This window comes from Candoia aspera, chromosome 1 (assembly GCF_035149785.1).
Source record: "Candoia aspera isolate rCanAsp1 chromosome 1, rCanAsp1.hap2, whole genome shotgun sequence".
Classification (NCBI taxonomy): Eukaryota; Metazoa; Chordata; class Lepidosauria; order Squamata; family Boidae; genus Candoia; species Candoia aspera.
Genome location: NC_086153.1, coordinates 174,704,196 through 174,728,329, shown reverse-complemented (window position 1 = coordinate 174,728,329; position 24,134 = coordinate 174,704,196). Strand labels below are relative to the sequence as shown.

The following is a 24,134-nucleotide window of genomic DNA, read 5'->3' as shown; positions in this document are numbered from 1 at the left end:
AATTGCTTTAGAAATGCATTGTGGTCTGTCTGTGAAAGACACCATATTCTTCAGGCTGTACCAAATAGATATCAGTGGAATACCCTGCCCCCTCAAGGTCAGAATGGCCTTCATCTTTCTGGCATTTAAGAAGGTTGTATAAACATCCTTTTTAATAGAGCCTTTGGGATAGAGAGCCCTTAGTAAATGATAGTAATTAAGGAAGTTGTGGTATTTTTTAGTTATTATTTTATTACACATACAGTATGTTCATAGTTTTAATATTGTAAGCCACCTAGAATCCATTAAGTAGGCAGCATGCAAATCTGTATAATATATACCTCATCTCCTTAAATGGGTTTTTCCTTCTCCATACTGCAAGCTAAGAAATTTGGCAAAAGAAAAATCTAAAAGTGACAAAAGACTAGACATTTAGATTTCAGCCCTGTTCTTCCTACTTGGTAGTAAGATCCAATGAACCCAAGAGGAGTTTCTTTTAAACTGAGAGGCTAAATAATAATAATAATAATAATAAATTAAACTTCTATGCCACCCAACTCCCAACAACTCTGGGTGGCTTGCAACAATCATACAAATTACAATAGAATCAATAAAAAATAAAAGATAGTAAGAATGACAGAACAGATGGAAAAGAAGCAAAGGGTCTCACTGTCCCTCACCAAAGGCTTGGGTGAAGAGCCAGGTCTTCATCACTCCTCTGAACAACAGCAGAGTGGAGGCCATCCAGATCTTGGGGGAAACCTCATTCCAGAGGACAGGTGGTACTACAGAGAAGGTGCATTTCCAGGGTCCCAATAGATGACATTGTAACTGAAGGAACCTGGAGCGCACCAACCTTGCAAGATCAAATCGGCCAGGCCGATACTATGGGAGACAGGCAATCTCTCAAGTAACTAGACCCTATGCCATGTAGGACTTTATGAGTAACACCCAGCACCCAGAAGCAAACTGGCAACCAGTGCAGCTCATGAAGCAAAAGTGTTACATGGGCATACTGAGGCATGCCCATCACTGCCTGTGCCACTGCATTTTGTACCAGTTGAAGCTTTCAGGTAGTCTTCAAGGGCAGCCCCACATGGAGCGCATTGCAATAGTCAACTGCAAGGTGACTAGGGAATGAGTGAGATTCTGAAGGGCCCCCCCCCCATCTAGGAAAGGGTGCAACTGGCACACCAGATGAAGTTGTTCAAAAGCTTCCTGGCCACAGCTGCCACCTGTTCTGCAAGAAAGAAGTATTAATATGGTTGCTAGGCTTCCAATATGGAACATAACTCCCAAATCTTATAATAGCTAATTGTTGCATTGCAACTACTGGCAGCATTGGGCAAGAGATACTGATCTAGAATCTTCATTTACTTAAAACATTTATTTCCTTTTCTTAAGAAAGACTCCCAGAGTGACTGACAATTTTGGCAGTCTGTTCCAGTTCTTGGGCTTATAATCTAAAAGAACATTGCACAGAAGGGAAAACAAGAGTTTAGTGTTGGGGATAAAGAAGGAGAAGGAAACAGCCATCAATGTTTCAGAGTCTCATAATAAACCACCTGCCATTTACAGTTCAAAATGTGACCTTCCACAAAGTGGTTGTAAGGCAGGTGGAGGTCAAATTTTCTGGCTTCTCACAATTCTCAAGACATCCAGTGGACTGCACCTCCTCACCAGTCAGTATTCTTTTTTGGTCAAGAGAGTTGATTCTGCCTACCTTTCTCTGTAAGAAAGGAAGAAAAAGCTGGAAAAGGAGCAGCAAGCAAAGAAGGCAGTGTCTCTTTCTGCTGCCTTGGCCACGGTTAGCTGCTTCTCAGGTATATGCAGCAATGAATGTCAGTTTATCTGACCCTGCTGGTTGTCTTCCCAGGCAGGCCTTGATCCATATAAACAGAGGGTAACCATAATAACTGACATATAGGAAAACCAGACAAAATTAAGAGAAATTAATTTGAAATTTAAATTCTTAATTTAAATCCATCAGGCTTATCTGCCTGTCCACACTGCTGTTGTCTAGTCCTCTACTTCTGAGAAAAAAGCAGTTTTCAGTCTCTCCTTAATAGTACCTAGAATACCTGTATTATGTTAATAGAATATTATTTAAATAATATTCTCTGTACTATTTGCATTGTTACATCTTTGACCAATTGGATTCTGGACACAAGATCTGTGCAAAACAAACAAACACATCACAGTAAGCTGAAAAGCAATACTCTCCATGCTGAATGAGATATTCTTGGGGCATTCTTCAATTCTGTTACAAGGTTTTTATTTTCTCTATCTTGCACAGCATTCCTACCAGTATCATTACAGTAGTGTATGTGTATTATTATTATTATTATTATTATTCTATTCAACTGTATCTGATTCTCAGAGATTGCATAGACAAGTCCCTGCAGTCTTCTTGGGAAGGTTTTTCGGAAGTGGTTTGCCCTTGCCTGCTTCCCAGGGCTGAGAGAAAGTGGCCTTGACCCAAGATCCCCCAGCTGGCTTTGTGCCTAAGGCGGGACTAGAACTCATGGTCTCCCAGTTTCTAGCCTGATGCCTTCACTACTACACCAGACTGGCTCTTACACACAGATATTTGTGCTTATGTTTGTATGTCTTTATATAGCTACTTGCAATGAAACTTGTGATTCCATCTAATCATGGATGCTCAGTTTCTTAAACTGTGAGGCAAAATTCCTAACAATAAATATGTATTAATTATTTTTGTAAATAGGGTGAAAATATTAAGTAATGCTTCTGAAACAGGACCAGATTTCTAGCTATTTTTTTCTCAGGTTTGACGGGGGTCTGTAAGAAGTTTATAACCCTCAAATCCCATTTGGATAATTTTATTGCTTTATTTATCTATATGTCTTTGTATTTTATGCTTCCCTTTTTTAAAGTTTATACTACTTGAATTGCTAATTTTAATCTCTTTTCTCTTTTGTGGCACATGTGTAGCCAGAGCAAGCATCTTATCATTCTGTTTTTAATATTGTTTTTAGCCAAAATTCTATGTATGTATTTTTCCTAACTACCCTGATATTGTCAATTCAGTTTTGGATATTTGCATATCAATTTCCTTGTGCTGGTTAAAGTTTTTCATAGCAAATGCATTCATAATTCACGTCCACTGCCGATTTCTGCCTCCACATTTTGCAGAAAATCTCACTGCCATCCTAAACCTGTCGTGGGCAGAAAACAGTGTCTGGACAGCCATTTCTCTCTCTTTCTTCTGAAGCAGAGCATTCTTAAGGTCTCATTGCTGTACTGGATTTTCACACAGATGTTCCAAGGAACAAAACATTCCATACTGGCAAAGTGTATGCAATGTTTAGAATTCAAGGGGATTGTTCAGGAAAGGGGAAAATAAACAATATTAACGATAATAAATTGTTTATTAATTTATTTTATAATAAATTCATCTTCCTATTGACTTACCTATTGCCCTTGTAGTAAAGGTAAAGGTTTCCCTTGACGTTAAGTCCAGTCATGTCCGACTCTAGGGGGCAGTGCTCATCTCCATTTCAAAGCCGAAGAGCCGGCATTTGTCCGTAGACACTTCTGTGGTCATGTGGCCAGCATGACTAAACGGAACGCCGTTACCTGCCCACCAAAGCAGTACCTATTAGTCTACTCACATTTGCATGTTTTTGAACTGCTAGGTTGGCAGGAGCTGGGACTAGCAACGGGAGCTCACCCCGTCACGCGGATTCGAACCGCTGACCTTCTGATCAGCAAGCTCAGCAGCTCAGCGATTTAACCGACAGCGCCATGCATCCCTTATTACCCTTGTAATCAATCCCTAACCCAAAGTATTTTCATAGATTCCTAGTTTTGAATATTATCTGCACTTAAATCTCACACTCTCTCTCTCCCAGTAAAATAAAGAAGATAAACCATTTCTAAGCGACCAGCCTTTCACTGTTTTTGCACTTAAAGATATTTACATGAACCTGAATTGCTAAATAGATTTGTCACAGAACTGTAGACAAGGCTTAAGGGCCTTACATGTTTCTCTCAAGTACATTCCCTCAGATGGAGTTTAATAATAATCTCAGTGAGATTACATCAGTGTATTTTTATCTTGTGAGGGTATCTTAGATAAAGTACCCACCACCTAAGCCTTGTCTTACCAAGAAGTAATCTAGGCCTGGCAAATTAAAAAAAAAAATTCAGGTGTTCTTTATGTGCACCTTTTCTTCCACAGATTTTATAACATTCATGCTCCTGGGGACAATAGGAACAGCTAGCTCTGATTCCACATAATAACTTCATACAAATTTGATAACAGATGGAGAACCACACTGCAGGGTTTATATGTGGAAGGAAAGGTAAAAGTTAATTGCCTTAGTTGCCAATTTAGGTAGATAGTAACACTGTTAGGAGCTAGTAATATCTAAAGCAAGGACTCTCAAACAGCGACCCTCCTCATGAAAGTCAATAATAAACAAACACTGGCTAAATAATATAGAATAAATAAAATTCTTATGCAGAGGGTTTTGACAGAGGTCTAGAGCCATGAAAGTAGCCATCTCTCAGAATGTGCTTAGGGTTTATCCTCTGCGCTGCTTATGCAAGCCCAAAGCAAGCTTGCCCTGTTAAAGCTGGAGCAGATTTGTACCATGCTTCTGCTTTGCCTGCACTGGTGACTGGAACCATTGTCAAAAGTCACTCTGGGCTTTGTGGTCCACTTTGCCACAGATTTAGCCATTTCTCAAAACCTGCTGGGCCTTCCTCCTGTTTTGCCTGGGAGCAGTTCGTAGGTACACAGCCTTTTTCTGGTTTTCTGACTCCCTCTTAAAGTGTGGTGCCCAGAACCTGGGGTCAGTTTCTTTTACCTAACATGTAACTGTTTCCAACTTGCCAGTGAAAGCTGTGCCACACATGGCAGGGCCTCTTGGGTCTGCACAAAAGCCTCTGTTGACCTGGTAGACTGATGTGAGTCCTTTTCCCCCTTGGCCCTCTTTCCCCTGATTATAAAGTGTGGCTTCTGGTGCCATTGGTCAATAACCGTTTCAGCACCTGACGAAGTGAGTTGATAAACATGCTAGTACTCCACTTCATTAGGAAAAGATACATTTCTGGGGAAAGCAGATGACTGGTCTGAAGGTCCTGCTGTGATGCGAGAGTGGGAGAGAGAAGCTGATCGCTTCTGCTCTCAGTACCCCTCCACATGTTCCAGACTCGGGCCTGTTCCCCGCCATCTTGCCTGAGCCTCTGCATTAGCTGGCTGCAGCAGAACTGGCCAAGTGCACCTCCAGCTTTGGCTTCTGCCCATCCACAAGCCTCGCACTGCGCTAATCCAGTTTTGACAGTGTCCAGTTCTGCATGCACGAGCCACCCTCTGGGCAGTTGGGAAAGCCCCAAGTAAATTCATTGTTGGGGTAACACAAGACTACTACAGGAACAGTTGTTTGAATGTCTCCCTCTCTTCTCTGCTGTGTGAACCTGTGTTCTTAGGCACTTTGAATCCAGTCTGAGAACTGGGACACTGCCTCACTCTTCAGTACATTTGTAAAACGTTCATGTACAAGTAAATTTATGATCAGGTTAATGGCTTGGATTTGACATGCTGTTTAATTGTACCCTGGCTGACAAATATTAGTGTCTCACCTGATGTCAAACTGTGGGGATTCAAGCAGTGTGATCTCTCCAAATGATAAAGGGCAGGCAGAACAAACATTGTACTTTATGTTCTCTTCATTCGGGTCCAAGTGGATTGGGATGAATTGTTTGTTTAGTTTGCCAGTTTCTTCAGATGTGCTGCCATATTGATTTCTTTTTATTACTGGCAGTCATAACTTGACCTCTTCCAAATCCTATATTTTAAAAGGTATAAATTTTAACTTTTCTTGTAAATAAGGACTGAAGTGCTGTAAAAACCACTTTATTAGTAGAGCTTTACCTTGCTTTGTGTTCTTGAGTTGCCCATGGCAACAATAGACAGAGTGCCTTAAATTAGAGTTGCTGCAGGGGAGGGAACCCCAATAAAGCATGTACATAAGCATCTCAGGGGAGCATGATTCATTGATCAGACTGAGACTCAGCAGGTATTTGTTTTGTTTCAGTACTTTCACAATTTGGAGAGAAAGAATTGTTTTGTTATTTTTTTTTAAAAAAATACATTTCCATCCTTTTAATTGGAGAAAAATGCATGGTCTCTTAACCTCATCTTTCCTCATTATATTAATTTTCCATGTGGTAGTGATACCTTTCATAATTTCTTCAGAGTTTGAAACAGTCTTTATCTCACAGCTATTTATCTATAGTTTGAAATAAACACTGAAGTTCAAGTTTCTGTGAAAATTGGTAGGGAATTGAATTGAATCAGATATATATTAAATAATATTTTAGGGAGGACAGTTTTCTATTTATAAGTAGTAGTTCAGTAAAAAGTTGGGAAATATTGAACAATGTACAATGTCACTTTTACCACTTCCACTATAATATCTAAGTTGGTCAGGCAAACAGATAATTCGGGTAACAAAGTTAGTACGAGTTAAGCCCATGTTTGACCATCACTGCTATTATTCAGTATTCAAAAAGGCATTATTGATATTACTGCTTTTTGCCAGTCACAATTGCAGTCTCTGGCATGGATCTGTTTTGTAAAAACAGTAGAGGTGATCCACTTTTAGTTGAATATACAATTGTGGTATCTAAAAAGCACACATTTTGCTGCTATACCCAAGTTATTTTTTCTTCTTTGTAAGTGGTAACTGGTTATCATGTTTATCTTTGAGGAGGCAAAGAGTGAGTTTTATTATGTAACATTATATGGAGGCCATCTTAAAACTTAACATTTTATGTTTTATCTCATGATATTAGCATTTTTGGCCTCAATATTGTAACATCTGTGCCTGGCAATTAGATGTTTTTAATTCAAACCTATAAATGTCAATATTTCCATCATTGGTTAAATATTTGAATCTCCCACAAGGCTCTGTTTCTGTTGGTCAGGGTAAGATTATCTTTACTAACTGTACTTGGTAGAAGCAGAACCAATTTTTGGGGCCAAGCATATCTCCCCTTGTGTGCCAACTCCAACCTCTGTATTAAACAAGAAATTCAGGATAATAGGCACAAGAATCAACTCCAATTTTTGTTTCCAGTTCTATGAAATTAGGAAACAGGTAATTGAAAACTCAGTAAATGCTTCTCTTGTGAGTTCACAACTCCTATCTTGATTGATAATTGATTATGAGCCATCAAGTTGTTGTTGCTCTTAGCAACCATATAGATTTTCTCCATGATGATTTGTCCCTAACTTAGTCTTTCAGGTCTTCCATCCACCCTACTACTGGTTGTCTTCTTCTCCTTCCTTCTGTCTTTCCCAGCATTAGAGCATTCTCCAGAAAATGAGGCATAATGTGTCTGTAGTAGGATAATTTGAGCCTGGTCATTTGTACCTCGAGTGAGAACTCTGGGTTGATTTGTTCAATTATCCATTTGTTTGGGTTTTTTGGGTGGTCCACAGTATTCTCCTATCTTAAGAACATGTCTATTGCTAAAAATGAAACAGTCACTCCAAAGCAATACGGTGGTTTCTGCATACCCAAGGGAATCTCTGGGTACGCAGAACTACAGACATGTTGGTGATGCATATGAAAATACATTTCCATGCTTTAAAAGGTAGGTCTCAGAAGGGTAGGTATAAAGGGAGCACTTGTTGATCACATTGAGTGTCTCAGTTTAAGTTATGGTTGGGAACAGCTGAAAATAAACATTAAAATGTCAGTGGAAAACTGTAATTTTGTTGTCTTCTCTCCAGAACATTCATTTACACGTTTCTTTTTCTAGGCTGACCAAAATAAAAACAGAAGGGACTTCTTTTGCAAGTCTCCAAGGTTTATAAATTTGCCTATCAACTGAGGAGGATAATTTAATGTCCTTTGTAACATATAGCATATAGCTACTCTATGATTACAGAGCAGTATGAATCGCTTGCTAAATAAGCCTGAATATTCCCTCCTTTTTACCTGGCCTTCCAGATTAAAGCAACAGCTCTTCATGAATGAGATTAAGCCTGTGATACAATCAAGTGGTGCTATAGTGTATAAGCAAGTTATTTCAAGTAGATGTATGTAATGTTCTCAAATATGTAATGAGAGTTTTTAATCTGAGGTTTTTTTCAAATTCTCTGGACTTTGAACTTCTGATGTTTCTTTGACATGCATAATATTATTCAGACCTTTTATTTTTAATTCCAGTTTAGGATCCTTTGCCTAAGGCAAAAGACCAACTAAAAGATAATGATTACCAGTAATTATTGAGTATAAAAAGTTTTAACATATTTCCTTGCCTTTCATAATTCTCTACATGTTTTCTAAATGAAGCAGTGTTGAAAAGGCCGTAACACTAGGAGTGCTAGTGATAACTATTCAGTTGAGCGCAAATTAAAGCGTGTGATGAATATTGAAATCCCTCTGTCCTAGCTAATTTATAGTATCTCTGCAGAGATCATGCCTGAAAATGTAGATGAGTAATGATGAGATGGGGGGAAAAGGGAAGGAAAGAACTCTAAATGAGCCTATAAAACATTATGTTTAATACTCATAAATGAAAGGAATACAGATCCAAAATGTGAACATTTACTGCTTTTTTTCTTGTGACCAGAAAAAACAGTACAGTTCTAAGACTTGTCATATAGTCCATTTGCTGAGGTTGTCAAAATAATCCTGAAAACACATTTCAGTACTTTGGCATGGGCTGAGAAGGGCAAAGTGTTAGCCCTTTTTCAGTAATTGGGCCTGGGGTTGTGAGTTTCTGTATCCTAGAAACTCTACAAGGAATAAAACACGTTACTGTAGTCTCAGTATAACCTTCCTTAGATTGGCTCTTGCTCCTTGCTCATTTTCTCTATAACCTTTCAAGACAAAGCCTTTGCAAAGTAGTAGACAAATTGGGAAACATAATTAACTAAACTTTTCATTTCACAGTACCATAGAACTGGAAGGCACCTTAGAGATAATTTAGTCCAACCCCCCGCTCAGTGTAGGATCCACTACAGCATCTCTGCTGGATGACCATTCAACAGCTGTTTCAAGAAAATTCATCACTTAATATGACAGCTTGTTCTACTGGCTGGCAGTCAGGAAATTCCTCCTGATATCTAGCCTGAACATGTTTCCTTTTTTTAAACCATTGTTTCTGGTCCTGCCCTCTGGAGGAAGAGAGAATAAGCCCACTTGCTTGTCTGTATGATGACACTTCAGATATTTTAAAACTACTATCATGTCTCCCCTCAAGTCAGCTTTTCTATAATCTAAACATACCCCAATCCCTTATACAGTAGGGCTTGGTTTCCAGACCCTTCACTATCTTGATAGTTGTCCTTTGAACTTTTTCCAATCTGCCACTGTCCTTTTTGAGCCATGGTGCTCAAAACTGGAACAATATTCCAAGAGTGGTCACATTAGGGCAGAGTAGAAAAATTACTTTCCATTAACTGGCTCTACATTCCTGTTAAGCCATCTCAAGTGTCAACGCCTGGCCACTCAAGCTGCATTCAGTTACGACTCATAAGGGTTACTTATAAATCTGTTTAATGAGCGAAGCGTCCAGTACAAAGTAAAAGTTGTGAATGGAGGTTCCCACGCATTCTACAGTTTAAAATTGCCAGTTTCCCATCTTTCCCCGCATTACCCATCTAAGAATGCACCCCTCCTCCTTCCGTGCCAACAGATGGCCAGAACGGCTTCTCTTTTGATGACCTTGTGGCAATGATCCTCTAACCCAAACAATACAATTCACTCTCCAGTCCATTTTCCCCTCCCGCTTGGCAACTCGCAGGCTGGCACAGGTCTTCAGAAGATGGATGCGCTTCCAATAAGGTGTTCTGGGGAACATTTGATCAGTGAGTGTGACATCAAGCTAGTATTTACCTTTTTGTCAGCTGCATCAACCTGCTGGTTCATGTTTAACTTGCGGTTGACAAAGACATCCAGATCCCCTTTACATGTACTACTGCCACGCCAGTTCTCCCCCATCCTGTACTTGTATTATATATATTTTTCCTTATATTTTTCCTACTCAAATATAGAATTTTATAATTCTGTCCTAGTCATCTCAGCTCACTGCTCAAGTCTGTCTAGATTTTTAACTATCATTTAGCCACCCCTCATCTGCAGACATGATAAGCATCTCCTGAACTCCTTCATTCAAGTCATTGGATTGTAGTGCGTGAAAAGCAAAACAGAATAATTAAGAATAGCCTCTAAAATGTAAATCAGCATCAGTATTTAATTACAATATTTATATATTATTCAGGGAATCACTCTGAACAGGTATAGAGTTTATTTTTTACATGACATCTTGCCAATAGTTCTCCAAATCCAGAAAACGCACTGCCTCATAGAACAAAGGTTCCTTACAATTTCTGTTTACAGATCTGCAGGGAAATGGATTCTCTTCCCTTTAGTTCTAGAACATCATCACAAGAATTTCTAAGCCATCTCTGAGCAATTAAAGTTTTTATATATACATAAAATCTCTCTCTCTCTCTCTCTCTCACACACACTCACTCTCTCTCTCTCTCACACACACAGAGAGAGAGAGAGAGACAAATAATCTCCAATTCTGAAAGAACAGTCATGAATAGAGGAAGATTTAGATTATCCACATAAGCAGGAATGGATTTTTATTTTATGTGATAAGAACAATATTTATGTTTCTGATAGTATTTAAATTCTGGTCCCTTAGAGTTTCATGTAGGCGCGCACACATGCATCATTGGGTCAGTCATATTTTCTATACAGCAGACTCCCTAACCTTTCTGAGCCGGGGACACGTTTGGAATGTTGAATATATGTTATGGAACCCCCCCCCCCCCCTCAAAACAGTTGCCATGGTGGATATGAATACCCATTTAGCAGAAGGTTAAGCTTATTTCTCTGCCATTCCTTCTAGTCTCCCAGAATGGTCTGTATTACCTCAATTTACCTTTGTTGGTTTTTTCACCCTCCCTAGGCATGGGGACACATTTCCACACAAAGCATAGAATTTAACTACCTACCGTGTTATCTGCTAATAATGCCTTTGGGGTACATGTACTTGGGATGATATTATTGGTAATACAGAGTATTCTTGAGGCTGGGTGCTTTGTTTTGCAGTGTGCTAGCTTCCAATTAATATTTTAAATTAAAAGGCCTTCTGTATACCTGACTAGGGTAGACTTGTCCATAAATATGCATCACCGCGCCTGTTCTGTCTAGTTTTGCCAACTGACTACATTTTATGAGGAAGAATCTATCATTTTTGTGAGGGAAATATATTGCAGGCAATTTATCCAATTCTTCTCTCTTCTGAAATGGCTGTAATCTTGTTATATCCCTCTAATATTGGGATACTTAAGTAACCTGTTTTACACAAATTCATTTCTCTGAATTGGTTCCCAGAAGCATCTTCTTTTAGCTGGAGTATACAAAGAAATTACTCTGATAAATTAATGTGTCAGTAATTCTAACACTGGCTAATTTAGTGGCTCTGCTTAATTGCTCAAACGTTAACCACCTTGCACTTTAGCTGACCACTGATGACATATTCCTGTTTCTTCAAATTTTACTCTCTGTCCTTTCATCTGCAAGCCACCTCCTTTCTTTGGCAGGTATTTATTTGGACATATCCAGATTAGTTGAATGAGGGATATAGAGCTGAAAGAGTTTGGTCTTTCTTATTAAACAAGGGACCAAGCTTGAGAGCTGCATTTCTCTCAGATAGAAAGTCATACTAATCAGGAAGACCAACTTTGCTCCATACAACTTCCAGAGAAGGAGCAGCTGTAGGAAAGATGCTTTGTTCTCCCTTGTCCAGAACAATAGATATAAAAACTTGGTTATCCAAGAATTATTCAAGAAATTAAGTATCACCCAAATTTGCCTTTTCCACTCTTTCCTCCCAACTTTTTCCCTTTATGTCATATCTTTCAGATGTGTAAATTTAATTCTATAGAATTATATGTATAGGACTGAGAATACACCATAATCAATCAACCAGAATTAAAACACTTCTCATTGATCAAGGGACTAAAAATACCATTCCAACAACCCAGAACCTGTTGGAAAAACCAGGTCGTGAAACACCTGTTAAATGCCAAAAAGGAAGGGCAGTTCAGATATCCAGGAGAATGTTGTTGCAGGTGGGGCAGGGGGGGGGGGAGCAATAGAAAAGACTTGCTTCTACAGCTTGGTTCAGCAATATATGGTTGGATGGAGCACAGGTTCTCCACCCATATTAGAGTAATTGCTTTATTTATTAACATAATCTAAGACGGTTTTCATTATTAGATAGAACTAAATGTGATCATATATGAAAATTGAAGGGTTTTCTTGTTATGTATATATGTTTGTGATCATGTGTGTGAAAGATCTTAGTTGGAATTGCAAGTTTAACAGTCAAGATTTGAAATAATAAATTAGGACCTAATTTATAGTTTAACTATTAGCATAGGATTGGTGTGAAGAGGAGAAATAGAGAACTGGGTCATTCATTATATGTTTCCCAATCTGCTCTTTCTTTATCCCTGTAGTCCATCTCCTGTTTCAGAATAAGAGTGGAGGGGGGACATAAATGTTAGCACTATTATGCATTTATTTCGCTAAGTGCATTGTGCTTTGTAAGAATCATGTATGCCACCAATGAGTACAGTTCATTCTTGCCTTGGTGGAGTTCAGCTTAGATAAAGGGTCTTTCTGCTCCAAATTGTCCCTAACTCTCTGGGACAAGTTGGAGAGAGGGCTGAAGAAGAAAGGTAATCCTATTCTGTGCAAATACATATATTTAGATAGGCCCAGTCCAGTATATATTTTCTTTGCGGCAACATGGTTCAATATATAAATGCAATTATTGTAAAAAACTAAGCATCGCTAAAATAAAATGCTTGTGTGGGTGCATATGTCTATATAGCTTACATTTCTGTATCAGGACTTGCTAGGATCTTTTGGAAAGACGTGGGCTCTCCCAGGCTCTACTTCTGGCTTATATAGGTTTTATTGATTGTTTTGATTTCCAGCTTAATGTATATGATGTCAAGAGTGGTTCCACATATGACTGCCAGTTTTATGCATGTATGTGTGTCTGTGCACACAGATATGTATAAAATTTTAAACTAAAAATATCCCTGATTTTCTAGTAATTTTTATTATAGAACACAATATGAGGCTATAATTTTATACTGACAATCTTATAAAAAATTAAACAAGGGTACATCAGTTAATGAAACTGCAGCTTATTATCTTAAAGTATCTATTATATTTTGATTCCCTTTATTGAAAATATAAGTATCTTTGTGGGTTTTTTCCCCCTGAACCATTGTTTTTATTACTTTTTAAAAATTTGTCACCACTTAAAATGGGTAAATATCTGTGGACTAATACAGGACAAAATCCTCTATGGATATAGTTTTCATTGTTTGATTTTGTATTACATGTTTGGACATATTTGAACATTTATTTTATACTGAAGTGATGGATTTCTATGACCTAAAAATGTTAGAAATGTGCAAGCATTTATGACCTTTAAACCATTTAAATATGACCAATTAAACCAAAAATATGACTTTTAAAGCAAAAATATGACTTTACAATTTTTCTGAAATTAGCACTCAATTTTTAAAAATCTGTGCTTACACACACACACACTAAAAGGTTTATTCTTCTTCACTTCCAGTGCAGAAGTGCTAGTATTGAAGGAATCAAATGAACATTTTGAGAGTACAATGGTCATCCCTGGATTAGTTTTCATTAACAGCAGAATTGCATTGGATGACCACCTACATCTTGAGGTTATCGAACTCAAAACTCCTTCTGTTGTCCACCAGTATGTTCTTGTATCTGGAGAAACTCTGTTCAACATCACAAGAGGTTATAGGAACAAATTTGAAAAAAGCAAACTTATCTGGAGAAAATTCTGACTTGAAGTCTTCAAATTTTGCTTCGAGTCCATTTAGAATGTTACTTATTCTGCAAAGTGTTGAATAACCCAGATTAGATTGCAGCACTCTTTGCAGTTTATCACTATTTTTTTCAGCCACTTTCCCCTTTGCTTGCTTTAAATCACTCTCAGTTTGTTTTACAATGTTCAGTGCATCACTAAGTTCCATTCCGACAGTTTCAAGGTGGGTGATTGCTCTTGATAATCCACTGAAGTGAGATCCTATATATACTAAATTTCCAGCCAAGGTTTCAGATAAGGAATCTTGCACCATCTTGATGGAGGAAGATTCACAACAGTCAAATTCTTTAACTATCCACCACAAGGAAGCATAATTTGTGAAATAATACATAGCGGCATCCAGCCAAGTCCCCCAACATGTCACGACAGGTTGGGGAGGAAGAGCCAAAGTAGGAGCAATTTCTTTGAACTTTGGTACTCGAAGTGGAGATTTAATGAACATTTTTTCCCATTCGACATTATCTTATCTACATCAGGATAGTCGCTTCAAATCTCTTTGGCCACTCTGTGTAAACGATGTGCAAGGCATATGACATGGATCATTTCTGGATAAAGAAGTTTAAGTACCTTGGCTGCTTTAGTCATATATGGAGTAGCATCCATTACAAAGAGAAGGATATTTCCCCTTTTTACACCATCTGGCCAGAGTAGTTTCATAGAATCATCAAAGAGCATAGCAATAGTGGAATTGTTTACTTTTTGTAGAGTTTCACATGTTAGAAGAAATACTTCACCAGGCTTGTCACATTTCAGAGTGCCAATAATAACTTTGGCTACATATCTTCCGTTTACATCACTTGTTTCATCTATTGAAACCCATATCTTATTGCTGTCAACAGCAGATCTTATCCTTCCTAACACATCTTCCTAGCAGGCAGAGATGTAACTTTTCCTTACAGTTGATTCATTTGGAATCGGGTGACTGGTGTACTTCTCCAAAAAATGCCTGAGGTTACCGCTACCTAATTTCCTTAAGGGAATATTTGAAGTAACCATCATTGTACAGAGATTCTTACAAAATTCTGACTGGGTATTTGATGAACCTGCCGTTAAAGAAGAAGCTCTCTCGAAAAGGAGACATTGCCTGTTCTCAGTGAAGGTAAATCTTGCTAAACAACTCTTGTGTTTCGCAGTGTCACAACGTTGTTGAATATTAAAATGCTTTTGGGCCGATACCTTAACTTCACACAATTTACAAAACAAAATATCACCATCGCTACTGAAAATCTGCTCCCCAAATTCTTGAACAAGACGCCATAATTTCATACTCGCTGAACATCTACTTTTAGGGATGTTGAAATCAGATTGCAGCTCTCATGTGACTCTACCACCTTGAACACACACACAACTGAGTTGGGGAGCAAATGAGAAAAAGAAAAAAAGGCAAATTCTCACTCTTTTTTTCAGGCCTGGTCAGGGGAGAAGCCTCTGCCTGCTGAAGTCATTTTAAAAAAGGTTGCTCTCCCTCTCTTACACACACACACACATACACACAGCCCTGAGTTGGGGAGCAAATAAGAAAAAGAAAAAAACAGGCAAATTCTCACCATTTTTTTAGGCCTGGTCAGGGGAGAAGCCTTTTCCCTTTCCCTCCCTCCCTCACACATACCCCTGAGTTGGGGAGCGAATAAGAAAAAGAAAAAAAAACAGGCAAATTCTCACTTTCTTTGCTGGCTCGAACTTCCTGGCTTATCAGGAGGGTTGCCAATGACCAAAATATGACATTTGTTACAAAATTAAGCAGAAATATGACATAACACCTTTAAAAAGTCAAAATATGACTTTTCAGGCAAAATAAAAAGCATCTCACCAGATTATTCTAAAACATGTTTTAACTTACTTACAAATTCAAATAAAGGTTCCAGAAAAAAATTGACATATCATGGAAATCCTCGCCCTATTTATTACAATTATTTATTACCCTTTTTCAGTATACCAGTACTGCCTTGCATGTGGCTTGCATGCAGTATAAACAATTGTAAATAAAAATATAGCAAATATTGATGACAAACTTCTAGGGACCTTCCCACTGAGTTGTTGATAGTAGTGGTCTGGAGTGAGGAAGGGAAAAATTAGAGAAACAGATCATAATGACAGCCAATATTTACTATATTGTGTGGGCTCACACGTATAATACTAGAGTCCTGTAAGAAAGTAAGCTGATGGAAATGATTCCCAAACTCAGTGGTATCGCGTACATTGAATTTATATAATTTTCCTCCTTCTTCTGAGTTACTATTCCTGGCCATGTTAAGGTCTATGACCTTGTATCATCTATTATAAGTTTGTAGTATGTAGTTTCCTGATATTGACAGAGATAGGTCTGAAAAGTCTATGTATGTCTATGTGTGTGTATTATGTGTACCCAAAAATGTATATCTGTGTACCCAACAGTGTATATGTGTATAAGTCAGGCCCCGTAGGTAGGATTACCAGACATCCGGCAAAAGGAGTACATGTCCTCCTTTTTGTTCTCATGTCCTCCATCTGGTAGGCATAGCCTTAAAATCAAACATTGTCTAGCTTTTTGAGTATCTAACATGCTATCTCTTCCTGAGCAGCTTTTCTCTGTGGCACAGCACTTCCCTAATAAGTGCTAATCGCAAGTTAACAAGTTCCACTCTGTGACCTTAATTAGTTGATTAGAACCCACAGCCAACTCGCTCTGCTGCCTTAAATTGACAACACAGTGATCAGTTATACACTGAAGGCTTTTGCCTCCTGGTTTCTGTATGCTTCCCCATCTTGGAATTCCTTGTCTTGCTCTAATTTGCTCCAATTGTGACTGTCCTTTTTGAGCTTTGGTGCCCAGACACAGGCAAAGTATTCCAAGTGTGATCTGACAGGGCAGAGTAGAGTAGACAATTACTTTCCATGATCTGGACTCTGTGCTAGTTTTGATTAATAATGAATCAATACATTTAAATGCAATAAAAAAACATAATTTCTTTTTAATCTGATCTCTAAAATAATCTATTATTGGTAGGCTTTTCAGGTGAAATGATATTATCTAAGGAAAAAGGCAACTACATGTTCTGCATTATTCTACTAGAGAGAGAGTGTGTGTCCTCAGTAAGAATTTTGAATAAGTGAATTAGCTGTTTTTAAATAGGATGATTCAAGGAGGTGACAGAGGAAAACTTCACTTTTATTCAAGCAAGTACAGTGTGTTGTTAATCTTTGCCACTTCGCTCCATATTTTGACAGGATCCCCATAAAATGCTTTTAGGCCATAAACTGAACATAAGCCTGTTCAATGTGTTCTCTAATTTTAGATGCATTAACAAGAACTAATGAAGTGTTTAACTGAGTTTACTTGTTAAATAAATGCTGTCAGCTTTTTCTCATTTCTTCCTCTTTTTTTAAATGTACCTGGGGAGGCTGCTATATGGGAGGCTAAAAAGAAGGAAGTATATCATTAAGATTTAATTTAATTCCTCTCTTTTGATCAGACTTAACATTTATACAACAAAAATATTTTCCAAATATTTTTTTCATGCCCGTATTGTATTTCACATTCACAGAGCTTCACAAGTGCTTATAAAAGGTACAAAATTCATGATTAATTCATTAGCTATGTTTCTAAGTACAATATGTAAGATGACATGGGCAGGTTTGTGGACATGAGTGGGGAGCATTTTGCAATGGTGGGATATCTGAAGTAAGACTTTTATATAATGATTGTATTCATCTGGGTTTTTGAACTGGCTGTAAAATCCAAGAGAGTCTCAAAAGGAATTGATAGTAGAATCTAGGATACTTGATCACAGCCATCTGCCCTGATCAGTACACCAAGAGCAACATTATCCTTGAGTTATATTTTCAAAGACAAAAATGGTATATCCTTTTAATGGAAATTAATCCTCCCAAGTGTCATTGTAACACATATGGCATCCATCTATATCAACCCTTATGCCATATGTCTTCGTTCTTTCAAGTTTTATCAACTTAACTCAACTGATAGATGAAACAAGATTCACAATTGCTCTTAATTTAATCTATTCCACAGTAACAAAGCATCGCAATAAATACTACCACTTAGTTTGATCAGATCCATTTAAAGACAAAGGCAAACTGAACATGTAGTTCTTGTTTTGTTTTGCTTTGTTTTCTTACAAGACTTAGGGAGAATGTCATGGTGAATACAGATGCTACCACTAAGTGGGTGAGGAAGATAATGAGGTAACACCTTCCTGGGCCAGGACTACTAGGCCCTGTGACGTTCCATGTAGGTGTTGAATCTTCACAGCAATGTACAGAAGCCCAAGCCTTGCAAAGTGGAGAGCCAGCGTGGTATAATGGTCAAGGCATTGGATTAGGGGGGGGGGGAGACTAACTCTAGTCCACCCTCAGCAGTAGGTGACTTGGGGCTGGTCAGTCTCTGCCTACCCTATCTTCACAGGGTGCTGATAGTGATTGTTAAAAATTAGAGAAGTGAGCATATGTATGCTTCCTTGAGCTCCCAAACAAATAAAATCAAATAAATCAAAATTGGTACCCCATATACTGTTTGAAAATGAAGTTCACCTATACCAGATCTGCTGCTATTTCTTTCGTCAATTTAGGCTTCGAACTGGGATAAATAGCATGACCTTGTTACTGCTCACTCTTTCCAGTCCTATATATTCAGAACTAATTTTTAAAGATATCTCAGGTTGCTTCCCATAGAAGAGAATGACAAGCTGCTCAGAGGATCTTAGGAATAGATGATTTTACTGTGGCTCCTATTGCAGTTGGGTGAGGGAAGAGAGGATTCTAGCCTGGCCTAAAGTCCATTTTGTGAGCTTGCAGTGGAAAAAAACACATTCAAGGAAGAAGTTTACCACCTTACTTGCTTTTTTGACAACTAGGACAGTACCAGAAGGAGGGCTTACAAAGAGAGGAATGCAGTTGTGCTTCCTTTTTCCCACCCTCTTTTTCTACTTGGATTGAATACTTTTATGCTATATTTATTTATTTATTTCTCAATAAATAAATTTATGCTATATTTATTTAATTCATATATATTTTATGCATGTGTATATACGTTCTGTTTAATCAGAGAGGGATATGTGCATGCTCAGAGGCCATATCTTTATCATCCATGTCTCTCTGAAATACGTTTCCTAAGGATGAGCCTAAATTTTGAAAGCACGACCAAAACTGAGATCTGGTGTTGATTAAGCACTGCAGGAGAATCCTATATTTAAAGCCAGGTAGTGGTTTTCTTGTTGAAAGCTGGCAATCAAAGCTTTTTTCTCACTAGAAAGCAACCTTCCTTTTTCTCTACTGATCAGAAGACCGTTTATTTTAGCTGTTCCTTCTTCAGTGATTTTTCTCTCATTTTTTGTTGTTCCTTTTCAACCTCAAATGGGCACCACTATACCTCTCACTGAGGCTTATGCCTTGAATAATTTTAAGTACCTTCACATTGCACACAGGGCAGTGCTCACAGTCCATTTCAGCAGTTGCTAATTTGGCAATAATGGTAGTCTCCACAATGGCAATTAATGAACAAAGGAAGCTTGCACTTTGTGACCTAGCAACCAGGTTTCCCTCTAAACTGGTTTCTCTCATTCTTCCTCTCTTTTTTGTATACAAGCCCTCAAAGTCTCCAGGGAACAGCAGTGTTAAATTGCTTTGTATCACTGATCTTTACTATGTGATGGCAATGCTTGCTCTCCTTTCCCTCTCTTCTCCTCTCCTCTCCTGGTTTCATTAATTACTTGGCTTTATTTACTCATTATTGCATTGCATCGTGTATTTAGTTCCAAACATGCAAATATCGCCAGATTTAATATTACGTTTAAATAGTTCCAATTCTCTCAAGGCTCAAAGTTTTTTAAAAAGCAGCAACCAGCACAGTATTTTGCATGTTTAGTTTCTTTTACAGCAACTGGACTAATCCAAATATCTTGTTGATCTTTCTCCTTCAAAAATCATAGCATATTGTTTACATTCTTGCTTTACTTACCATCTATCACTTATTGAGCTCTTTACTTTCTTGCATGCCTTGCAAGTTTGAAAAGTCTTAATAAATTTCCATTTAGAAACTTCCCTTATACAACCGATTTATTCAAATTAGTTTTTGTTCTGGTTCTGCTTGGGTTATGTAGTTCATGCACTAAAAGAATACAGTGACTGAGAAGAAAGAGGAAACGTTTTCCCTGTTTTTAAAAAACGCTTTGTCATAATGTTCAGAGAAATGCATAGTAATCAGTATGTCTCCAGAAATAAGTACACTACATTATGATCTGCGTTAAAAGCAAAATACTCTGGAAAAATACTCAGCATTACCACCATTCTTTCATTTCACAACTAGTACATATGAAAACAAAATTAGGAACACTTTCCAACATGCCTTCTATCCCTCTAAGCATGCTCATTTTTTTCCTTGCACACATTTCTCGCTACATCCCATCATGATCCTCCTCTTTATTTTGCATCACTAAAGTCTTTGAAACTTCAGGTGTGCTAATGATCATTCACTAGCTCTGCACCCTGCAACTTTCCCTGTTGCGTTGCGTGCCTGAGACATTTCAAAATCCTCTGAGTCTCTCTGCACAGCATGCTACCCCTTTTCTTTCTGTATCTTCTGTTATCTTTCCGCCTCTGGCCTATGACATCTTTTTTCACCACATTTGTTGATCCACTGTTCACTGCACCCAGAGGCAAAAGCTAGCAACGAAGATGCCATTATGGCAGAAGCTCTATTCTGCTGTACTTGAGTTGTGATGTCTCACACAAGCATGTGAGGGATAAAGTTTCCATTATAATATTGTGATTCATGTTCCATCACTTGGCATCCCCCCCTCCGTGGATGTCTGTGACTGCATCCCCAGTTCTAAGTCTTTGCTTCTTTTCTTCCTATAGTCTCTCTCATACTGTTGCTTGTTTGTTTGTGGGTTGTATTTATTATTTATTGGTAGTCCCTAGAACTCCTGGAACTTAACAACAGAATTAAAATATCCACAGTAAATAGTGCAAGAAACATAAAATTCAATCATCCATGGTCAAACGTAAAAAACAAAACCCACAACATAACGATAAATAACAATAAATCATCAAATAGCACCACTCCTATTATTCCTCAATTCCTCTCTGGAAAAATCCTGCTTTGAACAATTTCCACATAGACTGGGGGCTAATCTATCTTCCAGAAGGATGCTGCTATTCCTTCAAAAAAAATGTTTTCATTTTTTTCTTCTCTCTTCCCTTCTCTTGCCACATTGTTCTTTTTTAGGCAGGAACCACGTACATAATACAGTTTCAGTAGTTCCCACTTTCAGGCCTTTGAAGGATAAGTAAGCTATACAACATGGCTGTCCATCAGAAATGGTCTGGTAAAGGCAATGTGAGAGAAGCATTTCTGATCTCCCCACTTAAACTTCAGGTTGCTTTTGTAGACAGTCCACATCAGATATTATCTTCTTCCCCTGTCCATTGTGTAAAAGTAAAGGAAAGAGGAAGTATACTTAGAACAATTTATGAAAACAAAATCTAAGTACATAGAATGCCGAAATTCTTCAGCAATCTTGCTTAGGGAGATTTGCCTAACTGAACAATCATGTGCCTTGTTGTGTTTTAAGGGCATCTTTTGTTTTTCTTCCTGTGGCTTCTGCTGTGTAGGTCTGCTCTTTAGCTTCTCGGTGGACAGGTTTTTGTGTAGCACCTTGTCTGGCCGCCCTTTAATTCACGTTTCATATACCCTTCAAAAGACCCTATGCTATTCTTCATGTCTTCATGAGACAGTCCTTTTACTCTACGAAAAGGAGGAGCTTGCATATGCAGATGTACTGACTTGCTTTTCAAAATGTATGCTTTGCCAAAAAGTTGGGGGTTAAAATACTTGAGACATTTTCATAACAATTCTTGGAAATAAATTAATAGTCTTTTTCTTCTCTTAAAGAAAAATTCTCAGCAAAAAAAAGCACTACAGATATGTCCCAGTAAACTTGTAGACAGATTTAGGATTTATGTGGCTATTGAAGGAGGGTTACTTTCTTTATGAAACTAGTATTCATTTGTCTTAACAAAGCCTATGTCAGTTGTGAAATTAGATTAGGATCCTGAGGGAATTTTAGATCCTGCTGTTTTGATTCCCTCAAGTCTCAGAATAATAGTATTGTTTCTGAGTTAATTATGCTTCCAGCTTTTATGGTTTATGTTTTCTGCGCCTATGAGATTAACATCTAATTTACTAGACTTCAAAGTTCTACAGAATTATTATTATTATCATTAATAAGAATTTTATTACGTTTGAAACAAAAATTAAAACTACAAAAAAGAAAAAAAACTAAAAGTGTGGAACACAAGAAAAAAGAATTTTGAAGATTACATAAAGAGGTGACTTCCGACTTGCAACAAGAATATACAGCAATTTCCATAATCAATCCCTTACTCTATATCAACTCAAGATCACATTATTACTATAAATCCTTCCATTAGCACATTATAAAAATCACTAAACACAATTGCTCCTTCCCCTTATATTGAAAGAAAAAGAAATATATAAACCTCCAAATCAACTTCCCCCCCAAAAAACAGTTATTTAATTATTTCCTTCCTACCACTATTCTATGTATTTCTGTCCACTATAATAAAAATCAAATTATAAAAACATTCAAATTGTTTACTTTTATAATTAATAATACTATAACAATCTTAACCCTATTAAACCTAAAACCAAGCAATTATTATTATATCTTATAAATCTTAAGAATCAAACAGACCTTAAAAGCAATCCAGTGAATCTTAATCCAAATCATTAAAGAAAAATGAAAACATACAAGCCTTAATATCAATCCAAATAAACAGTCTTAATTCTCTACCCCACCTTGAAATAAACCAAAGCATTTACATATCTCCATATTATACACAAGGCATTTTTCATACAGAAACCAAACAGCCCAACTGCCTCCCCCACCCCAGAAGCTCAGACTTCTCATCAAAAAACTTCCCACAGAACAGAGCCTCTTCTTTCCCATAATACTACATCAAAAAAAAACCTCCCTTTGTAATTTGCAACTCAGACTGTCCCTTTAACCCCTTCAATACCAAATTGTAATCGTCGTCTGGCATTTCAACAGAAGCTTCAATCTCACTGTCAGTATAAACATCTCTATCTTTGTTAAAATCTTCATCTTCTTCCACAATGTCCTCAGACAATTGACACATTTTAAAGCTGATATTTTCTGCAATGTCCCAAATATCTTGCAGAATAGCTTGACAGGTATCATAACAAATCTGTTTAAATTCATAGCGAAGCTCACAACAGAACTCTGAAAAAATCTCCTTGAAATCCTCCATGTTTCAGGCAGTAGATTATGGTGCCCCCTAGATACTTGACTAGCGAGAGTAGGAGTTAATGAGTTAATGGAAAATCTCTGAAAGTTGCTGACATAAAGAGAAAGTATGGTAACAAGCAGTTCCCAGGGAAAGTGGAAACAGAAAGCTGAAGATTCAAAACAGCAAATTCAACGTGTAGAAAAATATTAAATCCTTCAAATTCGATACAAAAATAATAACAGGGTGATGCTTGTTTATTCTCAGTCCTCCTCAATATCCAAGTGAGAAAACAAACCAAAGCTTAAAAAGATTTTTGAAAATTAATCCCAAAAATAACAACAGGCACCAAGAAAGATCGATTCTCCTTGCTGTAGAAAGTCTCTCTTAGGGTACATTACACACACAGACACACACACACACAGAGCATGTGTGTGTGTGTGTGTGTGTGTATAGATAGATAGATAGATTGATTGATTCAGAAATGGGGTGGCTCGACCTAGTGTCCCTGAAGGCTACAGTGTGGCTTGGAAATGATGATGTCCTGGCGTCCTGGTGGCTCTTACCTGATCAGTGCGAACACTGTTTGCGATTCTCGGGCTGCAAGTTGCCATTCCAGAGGACAGATGGAATGATTCTGAGTGTTTTCTTTGTCCGTAAAATCGCTCTTGGGCTTCAGGACAAAAACCTGCCCTAGTCCAAAAAAAGCCCCGCCGCTGTCAGTTCTGTCCATGGAGCTCGCGGACACAGCTGTTCAGTCAGCCATGTCCCTACCGGAAGACCCAACATTCTGCATAATTATGAGGAACAAGTGGTGACTTCCAGTTGTGCAACTTCAAGATCTAGTATTACTATATATTGGTGTACTAACTGAAACTCTACTTTAAAACTTGGACAAGTTAGTAGCTTTGTTACAGCTTTAGGTAGTTTAAATATTTTTCTGT

General features: G+C 37.8%; 1 protein-coding gene across 1 annotated transcript in view; it reads left to right on the top strand.

Moving 5' to 3' along the window:
- Window positions 1-24,134, top strand: part of PARD3B (par-3 family cell polarity regulator beta) — a 569,932-nt gene that overhangs the window by 297,846 nt on the left and 247,952 nt on the right. The gene's annotated exons all lie outside the window — the stretch shown is intronic.